A 24,501-nucleotide genomic window follows, 5' to 3' on the forward strand; every position below is an offset into this window, starting at 1 on the left:
AATTTTACTCTGGAGACCTAGAATTTTTTTTTTTAATATCTTTTTGTTTTTAAGAATATGCAGTTTCTTGGGAGAATTAAATGTACCAAAATTTCTAAATAAATAAATGTACCAAAATTTCTTAAATGTAGGCTAAAGGGAAACTACTTATTTTTTTACTAAGTGAAAATTGTGCCAGTGTTATTTTCTCAGTTACTGGAAAATGTCTATCTAATAAAATTCATGTTTTTCTGATTTTTGTTTCTCTAACAGGATGATGTGTCCCACAGGACAAGAGAGTATTATTAATTAAAACAATAAGATACACAAAGGAAAAAAAAATCACAAACGTTTTTAGATCAGGAAATGCTTAAATGTTTCTAAAAATATTTATCAGGAAATGTTATTCCAGAATCTAAACATTTCCTGCTTGATGATAATGCCATAGAGAAAAATCAAGCAATGCCAGTTATAGGGTCTTATAAAAAAAGAAATTTTATGATGAGATACATTTACTAGAAAAAAATCCATTATAAGTAACACAAGATAAACGGGAATTGCCCAGAATCATATGGTTTTTAAAAGTTTATTATTCACATAAAAATTTGATCCTTAAACCTTATAGAAAAATATAAGGAATAAAGTAGAAAAGTACTAATATCTCACCACTCACAGATGACCACTCTTAATATTTAAGTGAATATAATTCTAGGCAGGTCTCTGTGTCAATGCATGCTCTTATGTTCAATGTTATGTAAATAACTTTAATGAATCGTACTATCAACAATATGTCATAGATTTCTTTCCCTGACAATAAGTCTAGATCTGCAATATTACTATACATAATTATGCTTATATATCATACGTATCCGTTGGGATAGTCCAAGTTTCAGCAGCAGCTCTCTAAAAATCAAGTCCTTATATGACAATGTGCAAAAAAGCTGAAAGGGAAGAAGGCGGCAACTGAGTGGGCAGAGGGGTCATGCTTAGGAGACTCCTAGTGGATTTCCTTGTACCTGTCTATAGCTAGGATGTCACATGTCTGCCCCAAAGGAGGCTGCATGGTGTCTGTAGAATTATACTAGAACACCCCATCCTTCCAGCCCATATAGGATTTAAGGAGGGCTAATATTCCCACAATGTTGTTCTTAGGTGCTGCGTCAGAAAGTTGTTCTCTTTTAATGTGACCTAGCTATATTTCCAAACTATGACCTGCAGAAACATACTCAATATCTGGTTACAATAACAATGACAATATCTGGAATAATATTGGAAAAGAAATAAATGATGAAATAATAGACAAGAAGAAAAATCCTAAACAAAATTATAGCAAATCAAATGCAACAGTGCATTAAAAAGATTATACATCATGACCAAGTGAGGTTCATCCCAGGGGCACAAGGATGGTTCAACATACGCAAATCAATCAATGTGATACATCACATAAACAAAATAAAGGACAAAAAACATATGATTACATCAATTGATGCAGAAAAAGCATTTGACAAGATACAACATCCATTTATGATTAAAACACTTAATAAAATAGGTATAGAAGGAAGATACCTTAACATAATAAAGGCCATATGACAAAGAGCTTAGAAGCTCTTTGCTCTAAGTTCAGCAACACAACAGGGCTGTCCCCTATCACCTTTACTTTTCAACATAGTATTCGAAGTCCTTGCCAGCGCAATCAGGCAAGAGAAAGAAATAAAAGGTATCCAAATTGGAATGAAGAAGTTAAATTTTTGCAGATGACATGATGCTATATATAGAAAGCCCTAAAGACTCCACCAGAAAACTATTAGAAACTATAAATGAATACGGTCAAGTTGCTGGCTACAAAATCAACGTACAAAAGTCCATTGCATTCCTATATACTAACAATGAAATCTCAGAAAAAGAAATTTAAAAAACAATTCCTTTTGCAATTGCAACAAAAAGAATAAAATACCTAGGAATAAACTTAACCAAGGATGGGAAAGATCTATATACTGAAAACTATAAGACATTTTTGAAAGAAATTGAAGAAGGCACAAAGAAATGTAAAGACATTCCGTATTCTAGGATTGGAAGAATCAACATATTTAAAATGGCCATATTACCCAAAGCAATATACAGATGTAATGCAATCCTCATCAAAATCCCAATGGCATTTTTTAAAGAAATAGAACAAAAAATCATCAGATTTGTATGGAACCACAAAAGACCCTGAATAGCCAAAGCAATCCTAAGAAAAAAGAACAATGCTGGAGGTATCACACTCCCTGACTTCAGCTTGTACTACAGGACAACAATAATCAAAACAGTATGGTATTGGCAGAAAAACAGACACATAGACCAATGGAATAGAATTCAGAACCCAGAAATAAAACCACATAAATATGGACAGATAATCTTTGACAAAGAAACCGAAAACATACAATGGAGAAAAGACAACCTCTTCAGTAAATGGTGCTGGGAGAATTGGAAAGCTATGTGCAAAAGAATGAAACTGGACTGCTATCTGTCACCATGTACCATAATTAACTCAAAATGGATCAAAGACCTAAACATAAGACCTGAAACAATAAACTGTATAGAAGAAAACATAGGTATTAAACTTATGGACGTTGGGTTCAAAGAGAATTTTATGAATTTGACTCCAAAGAAAAGGGAAGTAAAAACTAAAATAAATGAATGAGACTAAATCAAAATAAAAAGCTTCTGCACAGCAAAAAAACCATTAACAAAATAAAGAGGCAACCAACCGAATGGAAGAAGATTTTTGCAAACAACGCCTCCAATAAGGGGCTAATATCCAAAATATATAAGGAACTCATACAACTCAACAAAAAACAAACAATCCAGTTAAAAAAATGGGCAGAGGACCTGAACAGACATTTCTCCAAAGAGGACATACAAATGACCAATAGACATATAAAAAAATGCTCAACATCACTAATCATCAGAGAAATGCGAATAAAAACCACAATGAGATATCACTTCATACCAATTAGAATGGCTGTCATTAACAAGACAAATATTAACAAGTGTTGGAGAAAAAGGAACCCTCATACACTGTTGGTGGAAATGCAGACTGGTACAGCCGCTAAGGAAAGCAGTGTGGAGTTTCCTCAAAAAATTAAGAATAGAATTACCATATGACCCAGCAATCCCTCTCCTGGGTATCTACCCCAAAATCTGAAAACATTTATCCATAGACATGTATGCTCCAATGTTCATTGCAGCTTTATTTACGGTGGCCAAGACATGGAAACAACCAAAATATCCTTCGATAGATGAATGAATAAAGAAGTTGTGGTATATATACACAATGGAATACTATTCTGCCCTAAGAAAAGATGAAATAGTACCATTTGCAACACCATGGATGGATCTTGAGATTATAATGCTAAGCAAAATAAGTCATAAAAAGTAGAGAACCATATGATTTCACTGATATGTGGTATATAAAACTGAAAATAACAAAAGAACAAGACAAACAAATGAAGAAAAAAAAGCTCATAGACACAGACAATAGTTTAGTGGTTACCGGAGGGTAAGCGGGGAGAGGGGTGGGAGATGAGGGTAAAGGGGGATCAAATATATGGTGATGGAAGGAGAACTGACTCTGGGTGGTGAGCACACAATGTGATATATGGACGATGTATGACAGAATTGTACACCTGAAATCTATGTAACTCTACTAACAATTGTCACCCCAATAAACTTTAATTTAAAAAAAAAGTAAAGAAAATAATAATAATAGACAAAAAATAGAAGCATAAAAGAAAACTATCCATCTGGCAGAGAGGCTATCTCTTTTCCCCTGACAAACGAATGTGTTGTGTTTAGTGGTCTTTCTTCTCCTCCTCCCCATCCTCTCCCATCTTCTTCCTCCTCCCCCTTTCTTCCCTGGAACGGATCCCCTCAGTCAGACTCCTTACCCCAAACCAGTCCTTTGCAACTTTTAGCTTCTGGACAGCCAGCATTCCCAGAATTTGGTCAGCTTATTCAACCCAAATCTTTCTCTTAGCATTTGCGGTATATTATTATATGAAATGCAGGAAACTTCAAAATGTAATACAAATTACCAATTTCATAAAGCCTTGAGAAATGTAAATTCTACAAAACTAATCTGCTTCCCAAGGTCATTACCCAACCAATGGCACACTAAGTACCAAAGTGCAGGTCTCTTTCATTCATTCATTTATTCATTCAATCTGTAACAAGGTGACCTATGGATAAACTTACTTGTGCTTAGTTTTTGCTGCTAGAAACTCAACGAAGAAGAAAGAAAAGTGTCCTCTTCCCTGAAGTATAACTAAATATTTCTGAATTCCTGAGAAAAAGTCAAAAGAAGGTGGGGCCTCAGTGCCCAGCTGTCTGGGAGAAAAAATAAAAAGATGAAGTCTGGAGGTTTAAAAAGGGAAGACTGTCCCATTATGACTGGGTCCCCATTGTGGACTGGAAAGAACAACAAGGGCTCTCAGTTTCACTGGAGTAGAGTCCTGAATCTGTTAGGACCAAAGAAGTGGCAGGTGGCCCCAGGAGTGACTGAAGGAGATGAACACTAAAAATTGTATTTTGAGAACAGATGGAATCACTAAGGAAGAAAGAAGAGAGAAGTCCAAGGACTGAACATGGGGTAGGCCAAAGACAAGATGTGGGGAATGAGAGGCAAACAGCCAATGGAGCTGCCCATTGGTGGAAGACCCAAGAGAGAGGAGCCCCGAAAGCCAAGCAAAGAAAGTGAGTGCTTCAAGATAGCAGGGCGAACAACTGTTTCAAATGCTGCTGATGTTTGGAGTGAGGTAACTGAGAATTAACCACTGAGTTTGCAATATGGAGGTCACTGGTGACTTTGCTAAGAACAGTTTCAGTAGAGAGGTGGGGGCAAAAGCCTGACTGGAATGGATTAAAAAATGAATAGGTGGATGGGATGAGAATACAGTGAGTACAAATGGCTCTTCTGAGAAGTTTTGGGAGAGAGCAGAGAATTAGGGTGGTAGCTGGAGGGAGATGTGTTGTCAGGAAGATTTTAAAAAAGAAAATGGGAAAATGGTACACAACGTTAATATGCTTATGGGAATAATCTAGCATAGAGATAAAAATTAATGATGTCGGATTGAGAGGTGACAACTGCTAGATTTAACAAAATTGAGAAAATAAGAGAAGACAGATCTCGTACAAAAGTGGAAGAATTGGACTCAGATGGGAGCATGGACATTGCATTCTCAGTAACAGGAAGGAATACAGGGTGCACAGGTCTAGATGTAGGTGCAATGGACTGAATGTGGCTTCTCAGAATGTGTATATTGAAACCCTATCCCCACAGTGTGATGATATTAGGAGCTGAGGCTTTGGGGAAATAATTAGGTCATGAGATGGAGCCCTCCTGAATGGAATGTGACTTTATAAAAGGGATTCCAGAGAGCTGTCTTGCCTTCTTTCCACTGTGTCATAATACAATGAGAAGGTGGCAGTCTGCAACCTGGAAGAAGGATCTCAACAAAACCCAACCATGCTGGCACGCTGATCTTGACCTTTCAACCTTTAGAGTTGTGAGAAATAAATTTCCGTTGCTAATAAATCATCCAGTCAATGGTCCTTTGTTGTGGCAGCCAGAACTGACTGAGTCAGTAGTTCAACTTGACAGATGTGGTGAAAGGAATTTTAACCTCTAAAATACTGACCTATACTCTCTCAGAGTATAAATTTTCAGTATAATAAATTTAGCAATACTATGACATCAATAGACTAAATTATCCAAAATATTCTGAAGGTACTTTATATGTGATCTAGTCATCTTTCCTTCCTGCTTTTAATTTTGACCTCCCTTGGGAAAAAGTGTTGGTCCCAAATAAGATAAAAATATTTAAGGAAATTTTTTTTCTATGTAGATTTTTAAAGAAGAAACACTTTCACCTTCTGAAAAATACAATTTTCAAAACAATAATAATAAATAAAATGTTTCTATTGTTAGGTAATTGTCAGGATTCAGCTGAAACACAGTGTAAGGAATGGGAGTTTCAGCTGCCCATATGTGGAAAAGATGAAATAAGCAAGGTGGACAGATCTGGCCTTGGTACTGATGGAAGTGACTTAATCTCTTGGAGTCTTAACTGTGACTCCAAGTTAAGTTTCCTTAACTGTAAACTGAGGATAATCTCTGCTTTCAAGGACTTTTGTGAGCTCTAAATAAGATAATATAGTTAAAGCTCCTGGTATACAAGGTGCTCAAAAATCGCAGCTATCATTATTAAATCCATTGATTTGAGCTTTTTCTGGTAGCAAACATGTTATCTGATAAATTTCTTTCAATTATAAAATATAATTAGTGGAGGAAACTGGGGGCAGGCACATGGGACTGCTCTGTACTATCTTCAAGACTTCCTAGGAATCATAATTATTTTACAGTGAAAAGTTAAAAAGAATTTCTTCCACTTAGAATTCTATGAGAAATAGCTATACCTTCCCATCTTGTGCAATGGCATTGTTGTTATCATGCATTTGACGGGTAATGAAATCCTGCTATTTGTCCTATTAATGGGATGCTACATTGAAAAAAAATTGAAATTATGATTCCAAAGACTTGAGATAAGTTACTTTACAGTGTGGGCATCTATAAAATGAGGATTTATATTTCATCTCTGTCAGTTCTATGATTTTGTAAATATAAAATACAAATTCAAAGCAACAGTTAAGGTAAAGAAACATTATACAAATTACCAAGATTTGCTAAAAGTGGCTGAAGAATGTACACTTACTTACTGCAAAGTAAAAGGTAAAATTTTAAATATTATACATATTTCTAGATTATTATACTTGTCATATAAATCCAAATTATTGTATTTACAATATTACTTAGATTCAAAACATAGTGAGATCAGATACTTGCCTATAGAACTCTATGGCAGTGGTTTCTAAACATTTTTTATCATGTACTATGATCACAAAAATATACACTATTGTCAATCTACCGTGTTTCCCTGAAAATAAGACTTAGCCAGACAATTAGCTCTAATGCGTCTGTTGGAGCAAAAATTAATATAAGACTGGGTGTTATATAATATAATATATAAGACCTGGTCTTATGTTATGTTATATAAGACCTAGTCTTATAACATAGTAAAATAAGGCTGGTCTTATATTAATTTTTGCTCCAAAAGACACATTAGAGCTGATTGTCCAGCTAAGTCTTATTTTCAGGGAAACATGGTACATGTTAAATATTAGTACAGTTTGATTTCTTCGTTTAGATAAAAAGAGAAAATTCTCACAGTTTCTTCCCATATTCCAACTGCTCTAGGGGTCACATTTGTTATAGGAAGTTTCCTGTTTTCTATTCTTGGACTATACCTGTTGAATCCTCTGTTAAAATTATTCTTACTGTAATCACATCTTAACATTAAGTTCCTCATTAGCAAGACGTGTCAGTGGTAGAAATCAGAGAAAGTTTATGCTATATAATGTCTTCTCAATTTTCATCATTTAGAAATAATCTCAGGACTGAGAATTCAGGATCTTTAAAAGTATCTATTTTAGAGATCCAAGATGGTGGAATAGATAAACACTGTGGCTGCTTCCTTCCGTGAACACATTAAAATCACAACTAAATTGTGGAACAACCAACCTGGAGAACCATCTGAAGTCTGGCTGAACAGAAGTTTTATAACTAAGGATATAAAGAAGAATCCATGTTGGGACTGGTAGGAGGTGAAATGCAAAACAGGCCCCAAACATCCGTGTGGTGGTTGAGAACCAGAAGGGATATCTCAGCCACAGCTCCCCTGAGAGGAGCAAGAGACCCCAGGCACACACTGGCCTCCTCAACCCCGAGTATTGGTTCCAGGAAGAGGAGACCCCACAACATCTGGCTGTGAAAAAGTCAGACTGCAACCATCTGGATGCAATGGAAGGCTGTGAGAAACCCAGACTCATTTTAGGTGGCCCACTCACAAACTCTCTCACTCTCATTCACTCACCTTTGGCTCCAAGGGAGGGACAGTAACTCAGGGGGTGTTGGAGGCATACAGGAAGCAGACTGAGATATGTGGTTCTAGAAAGAGGGCAGCAGGACAGTCACCATTTTTCCTCTGTGAGTTTCCTCACTCTTGCATGTGCACTCTTTCCTGTGTTGAGCCCTCCCCAACATGGCCAAATCTGAATTTGATTGGCCTGGTGAACTCCATTGCTCCATCCTGCTGACTCCCTGAGACCCCACCCCATCCAAATCACCCAACACCAGAGGCACTTTCTCCTACAGCAACCGGCTCCCTCCACATTGCACGCTTTCTTGAAAAACTATTGAAGTCCACAGGATCCAGGTGGGTGGAAGCTGGCCACACTGTTCTCTGAGACTTTTGCTGAGCAGCTGCAGGCTGTAGACCAAATCAGAGTCTATATTAACCTGTTGACCACACTTCTTCCTACTCTAATGACTCCCTGAGACTCTGCCTTACCCAACTTGCATACCTCATGAGGCGTTATCAATGGCTGAAACTTAAGGGAGCTGGCAGGTGGCAGCAGGCCTCAGGGCGTCCTGGCTTTTTGTGGCACTACCCCAGGACCAGTACTGGTGGTAGCTGTTCTTGAATTACAGTGTGGCCTCTCCCACTAGTCTCCAGGTTTAGCACAGGCAGTGAACAACCACAGATCACTTAGTAGCTCCTACCAGGTAGGCCCCGGCGGGTCACAGGCAGTGGGTGACCTGGTCCTAGACCAGAGCCCCTCCAAAGAGGCCCCAGAGCCTACATACTTGGAGGTTGGCTTCAGACCATAGCAGAACACTGCCCAATTAGCGCAACAAGTGGCACACAAAGGGTGGCCTCAACAGGCACCAGAGACCACTGCAGCAAATCCCACTCAGTTGGGTAAGCTCCCTACACAGCAGCTTGTAAGCTATGGATGTGGCCAAACCCCACAGTCAGTCAGCCTGAGGGCCAATCCCACCCATTAACATGCCAATAGAAATCAAGGCTGAACTATAACATGAGGGTACACACAACCCATACAAGGGACACTCCTGGAGCGTCCTGAGCAGGTGACCAGGGAGACTGTGCCACTGGGCCCCATAGGACACCTACTACATAAGGACACATGGCCAAGACTGGGAGAGATAGCAGATCTACATAAAACATAAAAACAAACAGAGAAGTAGCCAAGATGAGGAAACAAAGAAATGTGTCCCAAATGAAAGAGCAGGAGAAAACATCAGAAAAAGAACTAAATGAAATGGAGGCAAGCAACCTACCAAAGACAGAGTTCAATACAATGTTTACAAGGATGCTCAAGGAACTTAGTGAGACCTTCCATGAATAGATAGCAAGGACATAGAAAAAAAGACACAGAAACCATAAAAAAGAACCAGTCAGAAGTGAAGACTAGAATAACTGAAATGAAGAATGTACCAGAAGGAATCACCAGCAGACTAGATGAAGCAGAGGATCAAATCAGCAATTTGGAAGACAAAGTAGCATAAAATACCCAATTAGAACAGCAAACAGAAAAAATAATCCAAAAAATGAGAATAGTTTAAGCAGCCTCTGGGGCAACATCAAGCATAACAACATTCGCATCATACAGGTACCAGAAGGAGAGGAGAGAAAGCAAGGGATTGAGAACCTATGTAAAGAAATAATGACTGAAACCTTTCCTTATCTGGCAAAGGAAATAGACATACAAGTCCAGGAAGCACAGAGAGTCCCAACCAAGATGAACCCAAACCAGCCCGCACCAAGACACATACAATTAAACTGGCAAAGGTGAAAGACAAATAGAGAATCCTATAGCAGCAAGAGACTAATTTATAAGGGAGTTCCCATAATATTGTCAACTGATTTTTCAACAAAAACTTTGAAAGACAAAAGGGATTGGCACGAAATACTCAACATGATGAAAAGCAACGACCTACAGCCAAAGGTACTCTACCCAGCAAGGCTATCATTCAGAATTGAAGCACAGATAAAGAGCTTTCCAGAAAAGAAAAAGCTAAAGGAGTTCATCATCACCAAATTAGTATTATAAGGAATGTTAGAGGGACTTCTTTAAGTTGGAAAAAAAAAGATCAAAATTGTGAATAATAAAATGGCAATAGCTACATATCTATCAACAATTACTTTCAATTTAAATGGATTTAAAGCTCCCATCAAAAGACACAGGAGGGCTGAATGAATAAGAAAACAAAACCCTTACATATGCTGCCTACAAGAGACTCACTTCAGATGGAAAGACACACATAGACTAAAAGTAAAGGGATGGAAATAGTTATTTCATCAAAATGGAAATGAAAAAAACAAAAAAATGCTGGTGTAGCAATGCTTATACCAGACAAATAGATTTTAAAACAAAGGCTACAACAAGAGACAAAGAATGACCCAGTAATTCCACTTTCTGGTATTTATCCGAAGAAACCCAAACACTACTTCAGGAGGACATGTGCATCGATATATTCATAGTAGCATCCTTTACAATGGCCAAGATGTGAGGGCAACCTAGGTGTCCGTTATTGAATGAATGGATAAAGAATAGGTGGTATATATAATGGAATATTGCTCAGCCATGGAAGGGAATGGGTTCTTGCCATCTGTGGTGGCATGGATGGACCTAGAGGGTATTGTGCTGAGTGAAGTGTCAGACAGAGAAAGACAAATACCATATGATTTCACTTGTATGTGCAATCTAAAAAACAAAATAAATGAACAAACAAAACAGAAACAAACTCATAGATACAGAGAAGAAACTGATGGTTGTCAGATGGGAGGGGGGTTGGGGGACTGGGTGAAAAAGATGAAGGGATTAAGAAGTACAAATTGGTTCTTACAATGTAGACATAGGGATGTAGGGTATAGCATAAGGAATATAGTCAATAGTATTGTAATAACTATATATGGTGTCAGATGTTATAATAACTATGTATGGTACTAGATTTGTTGGGGTTATAGGTGGGGAGAGGTTAGGGCAGGGTGAAAAAGCTGAAGGCATTAAGAAGTACAAATTGGTAGTTACAAAATAGTCATGGGGATGTAAAGTAAAGCATAGGAAATATAGTCAACGATATGGTAATAACTATGTAAGTTCCAAGTGGGTACTAGACTAGTCAGGGGGAATTACTTCTTAAATTATATAAATGTCTAACCACTATACTCTATACCTGAAATTAATATAAAATATTGACTATCAACTGTAATTGAAAAACTAAAAAAGGGTAGAAAAGGTGAACGGGAATAAGTCCAAATTTCCAGTTATAAAACAAGTAAGTCATGGGGATGTGATGTATAGCATAGGAAATATAGTCAACGATATTGTGATAGCATAGTATGGTATCAAGATGGTTGCTAAACTTATGGTGATAACTTCTTAGGTATATAAATGTTGAATAACTATGGTGTATCCCTGAAACTAATATAATATTGTATGTTAGCTATACTTTTAAAAAAAATCTTAAAATAAAAAATTAAAAAGGAAAAAAGGTAGATAGGAGAGTTGAAATATATATGCTACGTTCATGGATAGTAACTAGTGCTATTTTGTGTATTACATATTTTAGCTATTATTAATAAATCACATTAGAGATTAAAAATAATAAAAAGTAAAACTAGAAAACTCATGTAACAAAAAGTATCTATTTTAATTTCAAAATAGCTAAATCTTTAAAAAAATCAATAAATTTGCAAAGGAGTATCATTTATGCAGGTAAAGAGTAACATAGGTTGACTTGTAAATGATACATTACATTCTGTATGATAGTGGTTTTCTGTAATTTTGCTCCCTAAATGGTGATTCAAATCTCTTAAAATACCCTAAATACAAAGCAGTCTGGATAAAGGAAAACAGTGGCAGGAGATCTTGAGTGTTTGAATTAGAATCAAGACGTTTTTAATGATCAACTCTAAACTTGTTTAATGATGAATTTTAACTTTGGCGGTGATCAGAAGTAAAGCCTTTTCCTGAACAGAAAAATAAGTCAGTGGATTTTTTATGCAGACTCATTGTTATAATGCTTTGCCATAGGAAAAGAGGAAAGAGAAAACTGATCAGGGTATAAGACAAGGTGACCTCAAACCTTTTGGATTTGATCACAGCTGCTCTTAAGAGGTCAGTTTATCCAGGCAGTCAGGCCCAGGAGAACTGGCACAAACCATCTAAAATTAGAGTAGACGGTAGATTTGTGTTTCTTTAGGTCTCTTAATGCAGTATGGAAGCATATTTAAGGAATTAAGGGCATGTAATAATCAATGTAATTTGATTCCACAAAGATTTATTAAGCATTTTGTGGTACAGAAATTACTAAGGCATGGTCTGTGCTCTCAAGAATTTCACAGTCTAGTGAGATATAAACATCACAAGTAATTGTTACACAAGGAAGGTATGTTTAGTGATAACCCCCCACCTCGTCTGACTGCTTTCCTGAGTCAGGCCACCCTCTCCCTTAGATAAGTACTATTGAAAGGGTCCCTCTAAATATCTTTTTTTTAAATCAAAACTCCAAGATGTCCTTTCAGTTATGGTTATGTCCTTTCAGTTATGGTTATGTCAGAGTCTACATTAAAAGGCCAAAGAGTGACTGATTGTTTCAGGGGAAAGGTTTGTCTTAGGCAATGTCATGCATGTAAACTGCCCTAGTTTATCCTCTAAAATCAAATAACTGCAAGTCTCCTTCTGGGGCTTAACGGACTATGCCCTGATAATAGACATGAATGCCAACTGTAACAGTTGCTATAAGGGCAGCTAGATATTCTGGAATTTTTCCAATGAAATGTCATTTTCTAATGAAATGACAAAAGCCCAACCAAACAAGACTGACACGGTCACTCTGGTGGAAACCTCAAGTTATTCTGGCAAATTATTTAAATGTTGAACCTGTGCCAGTATAAAAACAACCAGCTTACTTGACAGAAACAGCTGGTATTAATTGTGGAGCATCTTATGAAAACCCACTCCGGTCAATGTAAGTGTAGTAATGTGGAAGAAATGATCGCACATAAAGCTGTGGTGTGTTTTACTAAAATATACTAAAGCCTACGGAAGTGCAGTGCAATACAAGAAATTACTGCCAATTAATAACGGGAGAGTGCGGTTGTTCCGTGAGACCTTGATCCCAAGGAAACTCCGGTCACTCCCTGGGCACGGCACACATCACTCATTTTTTCAGCCTTTGTAGGTACTAGAAGGGTACAGGTCTTCCGCCGCCCCTTAGTGAGGTGAAAGCAAGGGGAAAGCGTGTGAAGGAGCTACGCGAGCTGCCTGCTGGGGTACCACCACTAGAAAAGCTGGGGGACAGGGACTGCAGAAAAGGTTACCCAAGCATCATAGGACCCTCATCCTTCCGAGTCAGGCATCTCCAAATTCCCAAGACTTTGGGGACCAGAACCCTGCAGAAGAAGGGAATTCCGGGAAAAGGGCGGAGATGGACCCAGCTCGGGAGGCGGTGTCCAGTCCTAGGGATCCCCTCGGAGAGGAGGGGGAGTCGGCGAGGAAGGGGCGGGGGCGGCAGTGGGCAGCCGAGAGGAGAGGAGGGGCGATGCGCCATCGCTGGCTCCCTCTGCTCGAGTGCGCTCCCCTCCCTGTCCCTCCGCGGCCTGACCAGCATCCGAGTGCATTTCGCCGAGGCCAGGCCGCTTCAAGGGGAGGCGCCAACTCGTCGCGGCGCCGGGTCCCCGACCGAGCAGTAACGGCGACTCAGGAGGCGGAGCGGATGCGGTTAAAGCCTGAGCTGAGGTAGGGATTAGGGGCCAGCACAGGAAGTCAGGAGGGGGAGCCGGGCTTCTGGCAGACCGCTCTCGGATACCCCAGGGGCGGGCCACTTCTCCCCGCCCCTGCTGCCCAAGTTCCCGGGCGCGGCGGCTACCGAGGAGCAGCCCCTGGGTCCACAGCCCCGCCCGAGCCGTGGGCCAAGGCGTCTCCGCGCGTGCGCAATTGCGCTGGCGGGTCCAAGGAGCGGGGCTCTGAAGCTACACTTCCGCCGCGGCCCCGGGCCGTGGCATCGCTGCGCGTGCGCCAGCCTGCTGGCGAGGCCCGGGAGCGCGGCTTTCGGGTTGTACCCCAACCCGGGCTGCGGCCTGAGGCGGTGCTGCGCATGCGCGAGGTTGTTGGCGGAACTGGCGCACGTTAGCGAGGTTGGCGTTTGGCATCGTCCCACGGTTGTCATTTGCCTGGAGACTTCCCTACCGTGGCCCAGCCCTGTTGGGGAGCAGGCATCCCTGACCTCGGGGAAGGCGCCTACGGAGTTTCTCCATCTCTTCCCACTCGCCGCCCTGCATAGGGTGCTGATGTTTTCATTTCTGTCACCTGGAACCTTTCGGTTCCCATCCAGTCGATCAGTTTACCTAGCTCCTGTCCCCGAACCGGCTCACTAACTTATTATGCTTTCGATATTTGGCCCTGATGGCGAGGGATAGCGCAGAAAGTTTGACTACACTGGGTGAAGCTGTTTTGAAACTGATAGGAACGGATGGAGAGAAATCGCCATAAATCTTTATTTTAAGCCGGAAGATAATTGCTCGGCTCAGCCCCGGAAATAGAGATTTTCAGACGCTGAAAACTTTCCAAGTGCTCCACCTTGGCCGAGAAAGAACTTCCTGCTTGAGTTGGAAGGCGAGTTCAGAGTGAACTTTTTGCTTTTGTTCTTTGGGAAATTACATAAAACATTGGGACAGTACGAGTCCAGGACTGTAACAAAATGCATGCCGTGGGCTGCCTGGTACCGCGCTTGGCGACTTGATCTCTGTCAGAGCTGAATTAAAGTGGTAGAGTTAACAAACTGAACTCTAAAGAGCTTTAGAAAGAAGCTCTTTCCTCCAGACTGGGAAGTTAACTGTCACTAATACTTATTGAGCGTTCTGGCTTTGCACCCTTCCAGTACTAAGTTTCTGTGTGGCTTTACACCTTCTTGGGCCTTTACTTAGTTAAGTCAGTTTCCTGACTCCTGGAGCTACTTGGAACTGTTTTTAACGGTGTGTTGAGTGACTACTTTGTATAGGGTCTACGGTATCTAGTTGTTTTGGATATGTCAGTTTTGGAGATAGACGAAAGATCCTTTCCCTTCTGGAGCTTACATTCTAGCAAGAATGATTAACAATAAACATTTAATTATTTAACATTAGAAAATTATCAATGCTATGAAAAAATGAAAGGGGACTGGGAGTGTACATGTGGGTTGCAGTTTTAAACAGCATGTTACAGTGGGTCTGAAGGATAAACTGAAGGTGATGCTTATGTTGAACTGGTTTTTAGAATTCAATGTCGTTCTGGGATAAAAAGTTCTTTGCCATTCTCTACTATGTCTCTCATGGGGGCCGAAAGCATGACCACTGTGACAAATGTAACCATCTTTTATAGTATAAAGGTGAAAAAATATTTTTCCAAATTGAGTTCAAATTATTCAGGATTTTACAGTTTGATTCAGCACATCATATTAAGAGACTGGGCTCTGAAATGGAAGAGACCAGCCAAAGGAATACTACAGATGTGTTGAGAAAAATTGTGTATTTTCTTCACATTTTACTGCACTTTGCAATTACTTCTTAGTGTCCCTCTGTGTATGAATTGTGAAGTTGTTATCTAAGAGTGGTCGGTGCTTTTCTGTGTTTGAAACTGTGTTGAAGATTCATCTGGTATGATGTCATGCTTTAAGATATTAAATTATTACTCTTAGAGATTTCTGAATGAACCAGACAGTCCTAACCAAATTTCAGTCCATAATTAAAGGATGCATAGAGAAACAGGCTGATGAAGACGGACGATTTTAGAAGGTGAAATGTGTTTCCCTTCGGGCCCTTTACTTTAGTAGATTGTAAACACTATGTTTAAATACCCAAAACTATTAATCTAGAACTATAAATGTAGGATACCTATGGACTTGCTTATACCTTTAGGAGCTTCTCATGTTTAATTTTGGTTTTGTCACTTGGCTAAACTGAAATTAGAATGCCCCTAAGATACCACTACTTTGGAGGTTTATTGGAGTTGAATTACTATACGTTAAAATAAAATTGACCAGGCAAGAGGGATTTGAGACTAAGAATAGCATGATCAGGGTTGCAGAGTGACATCAAGGACTCCTGTACAAGGCTGAAATAAAGGGCTACCTGGGGATATTTATTTCAAAAGGAGCAGATAGCTTTCCTCCCTGAAAGGGATACACAGTGCCCTTCAATGGAAGGCTGATGTGACCCGTCTTACTTTCATTTCTGGAAGGAACATGTGTCTAGTTCACATGGTGATCCCATCTTAAGAATGTGAAAGTCTCCAGGACATTTAAGGCATAATAGGTGTTTTCAGCATCGTTCTGACATTGGAGTATGTCAGATTATGTCTTTTATATGTCTTCAGTTTTGCTAATCTCACCTGAGCTAATATCAATTATGTATATCTTCCCATGTAAGACAGTTTGGGCTAACAAGTACCAGTGGATGATAGTATGTGAAGAAATCATAAACTGTGACCACATTATAATATGTTCTGTATTGTACTGAATGTATATAATACTGAACAAAATTAATCCCAAATTGAAATGTGCCAATGCCAAGAGGGCCTACCATGTTGAAGGAACAGTTATGTTGTGGGGCAAGGATCTTAAACAATTAGGATTCTATTTAATGGGCATGTTATTATTATTATTATTTTTTTGATATTAGATCTACAAGGACCTAAATTTCAAACGGGTTTACAAATGTCTCAAGAACCATTTCATTTTAGCTAGTCTAACAATCTAAACATGTTTGTATAGTTTGTGGATTTTCTTCATATTTGAAAGTGACTTTTGCTGTGTATGGTACAGGTTACTGAGGAGCTCAGTAATCTCTTCAAACCAAATACAGTTTTGCTTTGGACTGAAGATCTGTTTCATCACTCTTGGTAGAATTTGGAAACCTTTTTACAAAGAAATAATTAAAATAGCAACTATGTTTCTGTGTTCTACAAATCAGCTTCTATTTATCATAAACATATGACAATATCATTTCCTTGGAGGTTGTACTTTGGTTTTAGTTGTGCTTTTAGTTTCTCAGTTTTGTCCATCCTGTCTGTAATTGTCCCACTTTAATTATCATTTGTGTCGGTATCTTGACTGTTATTTGTCATTGACTTACAACATCTCATTCAAGTGGAGCTAAATTATAGCTATCACCCTTTTTTGCAAGTGACAATTGAGATTATGATTTATTATTTTATATTACATTTATACATATTTATATTATTTGTAATTTACAGGTGATGTATATTTAATGACTTAGCTAAGCATATAGTTGGCAACCATTATTACCCCACTGACATTTATGTGCTCTGGAGCCGTTAAAACACGCTGATGCTGTAAACTCTGTACTGGTGTCCTAAAAGATAGAGGTTTTCTTTAAAGTCCTGTTTCTTTGGTTATAAAAGCATCATCAATTGTGTTGCCCAGAAGAGAGAATTTGTTAAAAGCATTGAGTTCTATATTGCAAGAAAACTTTTGCATATATCATGTTTCTGAAGCATAGCTTTAGAGTTGATCTCATATTGTTAAGTTGAATGAACAAAATACATAATACTGGGTTTTCTCTGCAGAAATTCCTTTTTTTCCCCCTTCACTTTTTCTCCTGGGATCACTTCTAGAGAACAGTAATCAGCATTTAGAAGCTTCTGATTAACTGCAAAATATCAGTTTCCATGGAAAATGCTCTGCTCTCATAGATCAGTGTGTCTAGTGTATTAGCTATTAAGACCCATGAGTACCACTGGGTTGGAGTAATGTTGACATAAGCACCCAAGAGCTGGATATAATTTCGCTCCACGTTGTTTTGTTTTTTATGTATTTACTTTCAGCTCACTGCTTACTGCAGGCACTAAGTCAATATCTGTTGAATGAATTAGGCAAATAGGCAAATGAATATATGTCCCTTTTTGTATTTTGGATTTTTCTTCTATGGCATTTAAGATACTATACTTTGTTTATGTTATTTAGTTATTATCTTCCTATGGTATTGATAAAATTTTATTTTGCCAAGTTATTAAGCTTTAGTGTAGTAAAATTTACTAGTCCTTTCTTTGGACTATGTGGTTTATGCTTTTGTGTTGTGTCTTATTTAAAAACTCTCTACGCTGAGGTCATAAAGATATTTTCTATACCTTCTTCCAAAAGTTTGAAAGTTTTGCTTTTTTTACATTCCACATGGTTTCCTTTGCATTTTCTATATTGAAATACTACAGATTAAGCTCTTTTTAGTATGTGTTTTTTCTTGTTACATTGTTGAAATTGTTGAAGACTGCTCCTAAAACTTATAAAGTATAATATCTAGAAGTTATATTTTACAATATTAATTTTTTATCATTTACCACTACTGACTTTTTAAATATAGAGCTGATATAATTTTTAAACTATTTGTCTCAGATAAATAGTGACTTATTGAAGTTGTAAGATGGTATATTCTTTTCCTTCTCTGTTTTCTTTATTTTGTTTGTATCCCACTGGAATAATATTTTTTTAAAAAAAGCCAACCATTTTCCACAATGCTAGAGAATTCAACATTTTTTTTCACAGTACTGTACAATAATAATCTTGAATAAGTTTTAAATCTTCAAGGATATTCTGACAAAAATGAAATTATGTTAATTGAATCCTACAGAATGTTATTTCTTTGAATACGGTAATTTTCATATGCCATACATGCAATTATATCTTAAACTGATTAGTGAAATAAACAGAAAGACTCACTTTTCACCATTCTGATTTTTAAAGAGTTACTATACTTGAAATTGATAAAAGACACTGAAAGAAGCTATTCATTTTCCTCCTTAAAATCCCAGGATATGCAGCTGTTTAAAAAATATATATGTGTGTGTGTGTGTGTGTGTGTGTGTGTGTGTGTGTGTATCTATCTATCTATCTATCTATCTATCTATCTATCAACTGATATGGAGTGATTTCCAGGATATACTGTTATGTGAAAGAAAAGCAAATTGCAAAAGAGTATGTAAATTAGGAGGATTTTTCTTTTTTTTGTATAAGAAGGAATTGAGAAATAAAAACACATACATATATCTGCTTATTTTTGCAAAAAGAAACAGAGGAAGAATAAACCAGAAACTAGGAAAATTACCTACAATGGTAGAGGGAAAAAACAAACCAACAAACCAGGATACTGTTCAGTGATCTTAGCATATGAGGAAGATTTCTCTTCTACCAGTAACAAAGGTGGCCTAAAGTACAATGAAGGCAGTCACATCCCTATTTGGTCCCCTTTACATCTCGTTATTTCCTTTTCTTTTTGGCCTTTGAATTCTCTTCCTCTACTCCTCTCCTTTTTCTTTTCTTTCTCTATTATTCTCATCCCTCTTCTTTTAATTTTTATGCCAGTAAGTTTGGGGCAGATATGGAAAAGTGTTTTCAGTCAGGATGAGGCAAAAATAGAAGAATTCCCAATATAGTTAGTATCCAGTATACCAAAAGCTGTATTCAAAGGATGCTTTCAATGAATATATTGCGTTCTACTCTGAGCCATGTGTTACGGTGGTTATAGCAATGAAAGAGTTGTGGTCCCCCCTCTTAAAGTGCTTGCAAATTAATAGATAAGATGGATCATGTAGGAATAACTGTTACATGAAATTATGTTTCCACATGGCAACCAGATCTAGTTTTATAAATTTATTAGTGAGAAAAATCCAACTGATTGTTTTAAAAACAAGCATATCTTTCCCAAACATTAGAAATAATGATTTGTATTAATTGCAGTAGTTTGAGTTATAATTATCTTGAATATATTATTCCTTGCATTCTGAGAGAGCTTTCTACAGTTGAGGAAAACAAAATTTTAACAGTATCCTCAAGGGCATATAAAACGATAAGGAGGAGATCCAAGATGGCAGACTAAATAAACACTGTGCCTGCATTCTTCCATGAACACATTAATATTACAACTAAATTCTAGAACAGTCAACCTGGAGAACCATCCATAGTCTAGCAGAAGAGAAGTTCTATAACTAAAAATATAAAGAAGCCATGTCGTGACTGGTAAGGAGGGGTAGAAACCTGAAATGGGCTGGCTCCAAATCTCTGTGTGGCGGTTGAGAACCAGGAGGGATATCTCAGCCATGGAGGTTCCCCTGAAAGGAGCAAGAGACCCCAGCCCCACACCGGCCTCCCCAGCCCAGAGTATTGGTGCCAGGAATAGGAACCCCCACAACATCTTGCTGTGAGAAACAGTGGGGATTCTGACTGTTCAGGTGGGACGGAAGGCTGCAGAAAACCTAGACATCCTCTTAAATGGTCCGCGCACAGCATCACTCGCTCGAAGGCACTCACCGTGTGCTCCAGTGGTGGGATGATGACTCGGGGCTTCAGAAACATGCACGGGGCAGACTGAGGAATGTGGCTTCTGGGGGAGAACATTTCTCTGTGAGGAGAACCTCCTCCTGTGCAGCAAGCAGGCAGGCGCCATCGTGTCTGTGTTGAGCCCACCCCCGAAGACCAAATCTGAATCTGATTGGCCTGGTGAGTTCGGATTCTCTACCCTTTGACTCAGCTGGGAAACTGCCCCACCCAACTCTCGCACAGCTGCAGGCATTTTTTTGTGTGAGGAACCAGTTCTTCCCTCATTGCATTCTTTTTTGAAAAACTATCAGAGTCTACGGGCCTTAGGCAGGCGGCGACTGGCCTCAGTGCGCTCAGAGACTTTTGCTGAGTTGCTCCAAGCTCAGCACTGGCACCAAACCAGAGTCTACATTAACCTGGTGACTACAACTCTTCTGACTCTAGGGACTTCTCATGACCCTGCTTCACTTAACTCTCATGCCGCATGAGGCTTTATCAGTAGCTGAAACTTAAGGGAGCCGGCAGGTGGGAGCAGTCCTCCGGATGTCCTAGCTTTTTGCAGAATTACCCCAGGCCTGGTACTGGTGGCAGCTGTCCTCGAACTGCAATATGACCTCTCCCATAAGTTTTCAGGTTTAGCACAGGCAGTGAACAACTGCAGATCGCTTTGTAGCTCCTACCAGGTAGTCCCTGGCCAATCACAGGCAGTGGCTGATGGGCCTGCACCTGAGCCCCTTCCAAAAGGCCCCAGAACCAACCTACTTGGAGGTTGGCTTCAGACCACAGCAGAGCACCACCCAAATAGCCCCACAAGTGGCACACAGAAAGGGTGATCTCAACAGGCACCAGAGCCCACTGAGGTGAATCCCACTCAGTGGGGTAAGCCTCCTGCACAGCAGCCCATAAGTTGTGGATGTGACCAAATCCCACAGCCAGTCAGCCTGAGGGTCAGTCCCACCCACTGATGTGCCAATAGCAATCAAGTCTCAACTATAACAGAAGGGCACACACAACCCACACAAGAGACACTCCTGGAGCACCCGGCTCAGATGATCAGGGAGACTGTGCTACTGAGACCCACAGGACACCTACTATAAGGTCTATAAGGCCACCCGGCCAAGACTGGGAGACAGCAGATCATAGCAGATCTACCTGATACCTGGAAACAGAGAGGCAGCCAAAATGAGGAAACAAAGAAATGAGTCCCAAATGAAAGAACAGGAGAAAAATCCAGAAAAAGAACTAAACAAAATGGAAGTAAGCAACTTGTAAGAGACAGAGTTCAAGACAATGGTTATAAGGATGCTCAAGGAACTTAGTGAGAACTTCAACAAAGAGATAGCAAGCATAAAGAAGGGCATAGAAACCAGAACAAAGAACCAGACAGAAGTGAATACTGAAATGAAGAACACTGAAATGAAGAATGTGCTAGAAGGAATCACCAGCAGACTAGATGAAGCAGAGATCATCGATTTGGAAGATAAGGTAGCAGAAAACACCCAATTGGAACAGCAAAAAGGAAAAAGAATACAAAACAATGAGAATAGTTTAAAGGACCTCTGGGACAACATCAAGAGTAACAACATTTGCATTATAGGAGTACCAGAAGGAGAAGAGAGAGAACAAGGAATTGAGAATCTATTTGAAGAAATAATTACTGAAAACTTCCCTAACCTGGTGAAGGAAATAGACATATAAATCCAGGAAATGCAGAGAGTCCCAAACAGGATGAACCCAAACAGGCCCACACCAATCCACATTAGAATTAAAATGGCAAAGGTTAAAGACAAAGAGAGAATCCTAAAAGTAGCAAGAAGAAGGCAACTAGTAACTTATAAGGGAGCTCCCGTAAGATTGCCAGCTGATTTCTCAACAGAAATTTTGCAGGCCAGAAAGGATTAGCAGGAAATAGTCAACGTGAAGAAAAGCACAGCCCTACAATGAAGACTACCCAGCAAGGCTAGTATTTAAAATCGAAGGACAGATAAAGAGCTTCCCAGACAAGAAAAAGTAAAGGAGTTTATCACCACCAAACCAATATTACAAAGAACGTTAAAGGGACTTCTTTAGGATGGAAAAAAAAGATAAAACTTATGACTAATAAAATGGCAATAGCTACATATCTATCAACAAATACTTTCAATGTAAATGGATTAAATGATCTAATCAAAAGACATAGGAGGGCTGAATGGATAAGAAAATAAAACTCTTATATATGCTGCCTAGAAGAGACTCACTTGAGATTGAAAGACACACACAAAGTAAAGGGATAGAAAAATATATTTCATGGAAATGAAGAAAACAAAACAAAAGCTGGGTATAGCAATACTTATATCAAAGTAGACTTTAAAACAAAGGCTGTAAGAAGAGAATAAGAAGGACCCAGTGATCCCACTTTTGGGTATTTATTCAAAGAAACCCAAGCTACTTTGAGAGGTAGTATCCATATATCCATAGTAGCATTGTTTACAATGGCCAAGATATGGAGGCAGTGTGGGTGTCTATTGATGGAAGAATGGATAAAGAGGTGATATATATACAGAGGGTGCCAGAAAAATGTATACACATTTTAAGAAAGAAAACTGTTTTAAAATTGTAATACTCAATATATACCAATAACAAAAGATGAATACAAGTCATATTTGACTTCTGCAATTACAAGAGGTGTTGAAAGTGGTTACCATCAGCGTCCATACACTTCTTCTGATCATGGAGAACTGCTTGAGCAACGTTGACCAAAGTGTCCACTTGTATACATTTTTTGGCACCCCCGGTATATACAATGGGCTATTGCTTGGCCATGGGTTCTTGCCATCTTCAGAAGCATGGATGGACCTGGAGGGAATTGTGCTGAGTGGAGCGTCAGACAGAGAAAGACAGGTAGCAATGAAATTCACTTATATGTGAAATCTAAGACCAAAATTAACGAACAAAATAGAAACAAACTCATAGATACAGAAAACATTTTGATAGTTGCCAGAGGGGAAGGGGATTAGGGGGGTGGGTGAAAGAAGGGGAAAGGATTAAGTACAAATTGGTTGTTACAAAATAGTCATGGGGATGGAGGGTATAGCACAAGGAATATAGTCAATAATGTATGGTGTCAGATGAGTACTAGATTTGTTGGGGTGATAGATGGGAGGGGGTTGGGGGCTGAGTGAAAAAGATGAAGGCATTTAGAAGTACAAACTAGTAGTTACAAAATAGTCATGGGGGTGTAAAGGAAAGCATAGGGAATATAGTCAGTCAATAATATGGTAATAACTACTGTATGTATAGTGCCACGTGAGTACTAGACTAGTCAGGGGGATCACTTCTTAAATTATATAAATGTCTAACCACTATGCTGTACACCTGAAATTAATGTAAAATAATATTGAATGTCAAAAAAAAGCTTTGATGAGGAACATTGTTAAGACTTGACCTTCTTTTGATTATTGTTTTTATCTATTATAAGGCTCTAACTACTTGTAGATTATATCAGATAAAATGTTCTTATGTTAGCACTTGAAATATGGATTGTATTTGAATAAGTAGAATCCAACCTAATAAATCAGAAATTCAACATTATTAAATATGCTTCATGAAATTGCTTTTGGCGGGGGGAAGAGAACATTTATTTATATTTATTTTTAGTGATGAGATAGTTGACTGTAATGATTGAACCGCAGTTCAGATAGATTGCATATCTTCTGATAGGGTTGCTTCTGCTGTTACTTCTATGTGGTAGAAGGTAGTTATTGTGGAGATGGTTTAATTAAGGCAAGAACATTCATTGCTGTTGCTACATACTTGATGGCTGTTGTTTCAGATTTTTCTGTTAAAGTCTAGGATAACAAAGTTATGTTTATTCATTCATCCTTCCATCATTATCATTCATTACTTCTTCTTTTTTTTTTTTTTTCCAGCTTAGTAAATTATACACTCTTCAGTGGAGCTGGGAATTGATCAGTCTGCTCTTCACAGTGATTTGGAATTTTCAAATCCCAGGGAAAATTAGACCAAGGTCTAAAATTTATTTTTTTCTTAATGTATAGGAAGTTAACTCTGAAATGAAAAATTTCTGCTTATTTCCTTATCAATTTAAGATCTAGATTTATCCTGGGATTACTGTTCCAAACCTCAGGATGGTATGGTAGTTCCAAAACAATTAAAACACCTTTTTGGTTTTATAGCTATTAACTCCCATGGCTAAAATTTAATTCCTTTATCTACTCTTCACCATATTTGAGCTTAGTTTATTTTTCTGT

At 38.6% G+C, this 24,501-nt stretch overlaps 1 protein-coding gene across 4 annotated transcripts in view; it reads left to right on the forward strand.

Annotated features, from left to right (window-relative positions):
- Window positions 1-13,417: 13,417 nt before the first annotated feature.
- Window positions 13,418-24,501, forward strand: part of RCBTB2 (RCC1 and BTB domain containing protein 2) — a 41,969-nt gene continuing 30,885 nt past the window's right edge. Inside the window, exons 1-2 of one of the 4 annotated variants that reach the window (XM_033104654.1) lie at window positions 13,418-13,683; window positions 24,160-24,257. The gene's annotated coding sequence lies outside the window, so the exon portion shown is untranslated. Of the gene's footprint in view, window positions 13,684-13,979; window positions 14,560-24,159; window positions 24,258-24,501 lie in introns of those variants that run through there. The other 3 variants (XM_033104655.1, XM_033104656.1, XM_033104657.1) reach the window with 3 other exon arrangements.

This window comes from Rhinolophus ferrumequinum, chromosome 4 (assembly GCF_004115265.2).
Source record: "Rhinolophus ferrumequinum isolate MPI-CBG mRhiFer1 chromosome 4, mRhiFer1_v1.p, whole genome shotgun sequence".
Lineage (NCBI taxonomy): Eukaryota > Metazoa > Chordata > Mammalia > Chiroptera > Rhinolophidae > Rhinolophus > Rhinolophus ferrumequinum.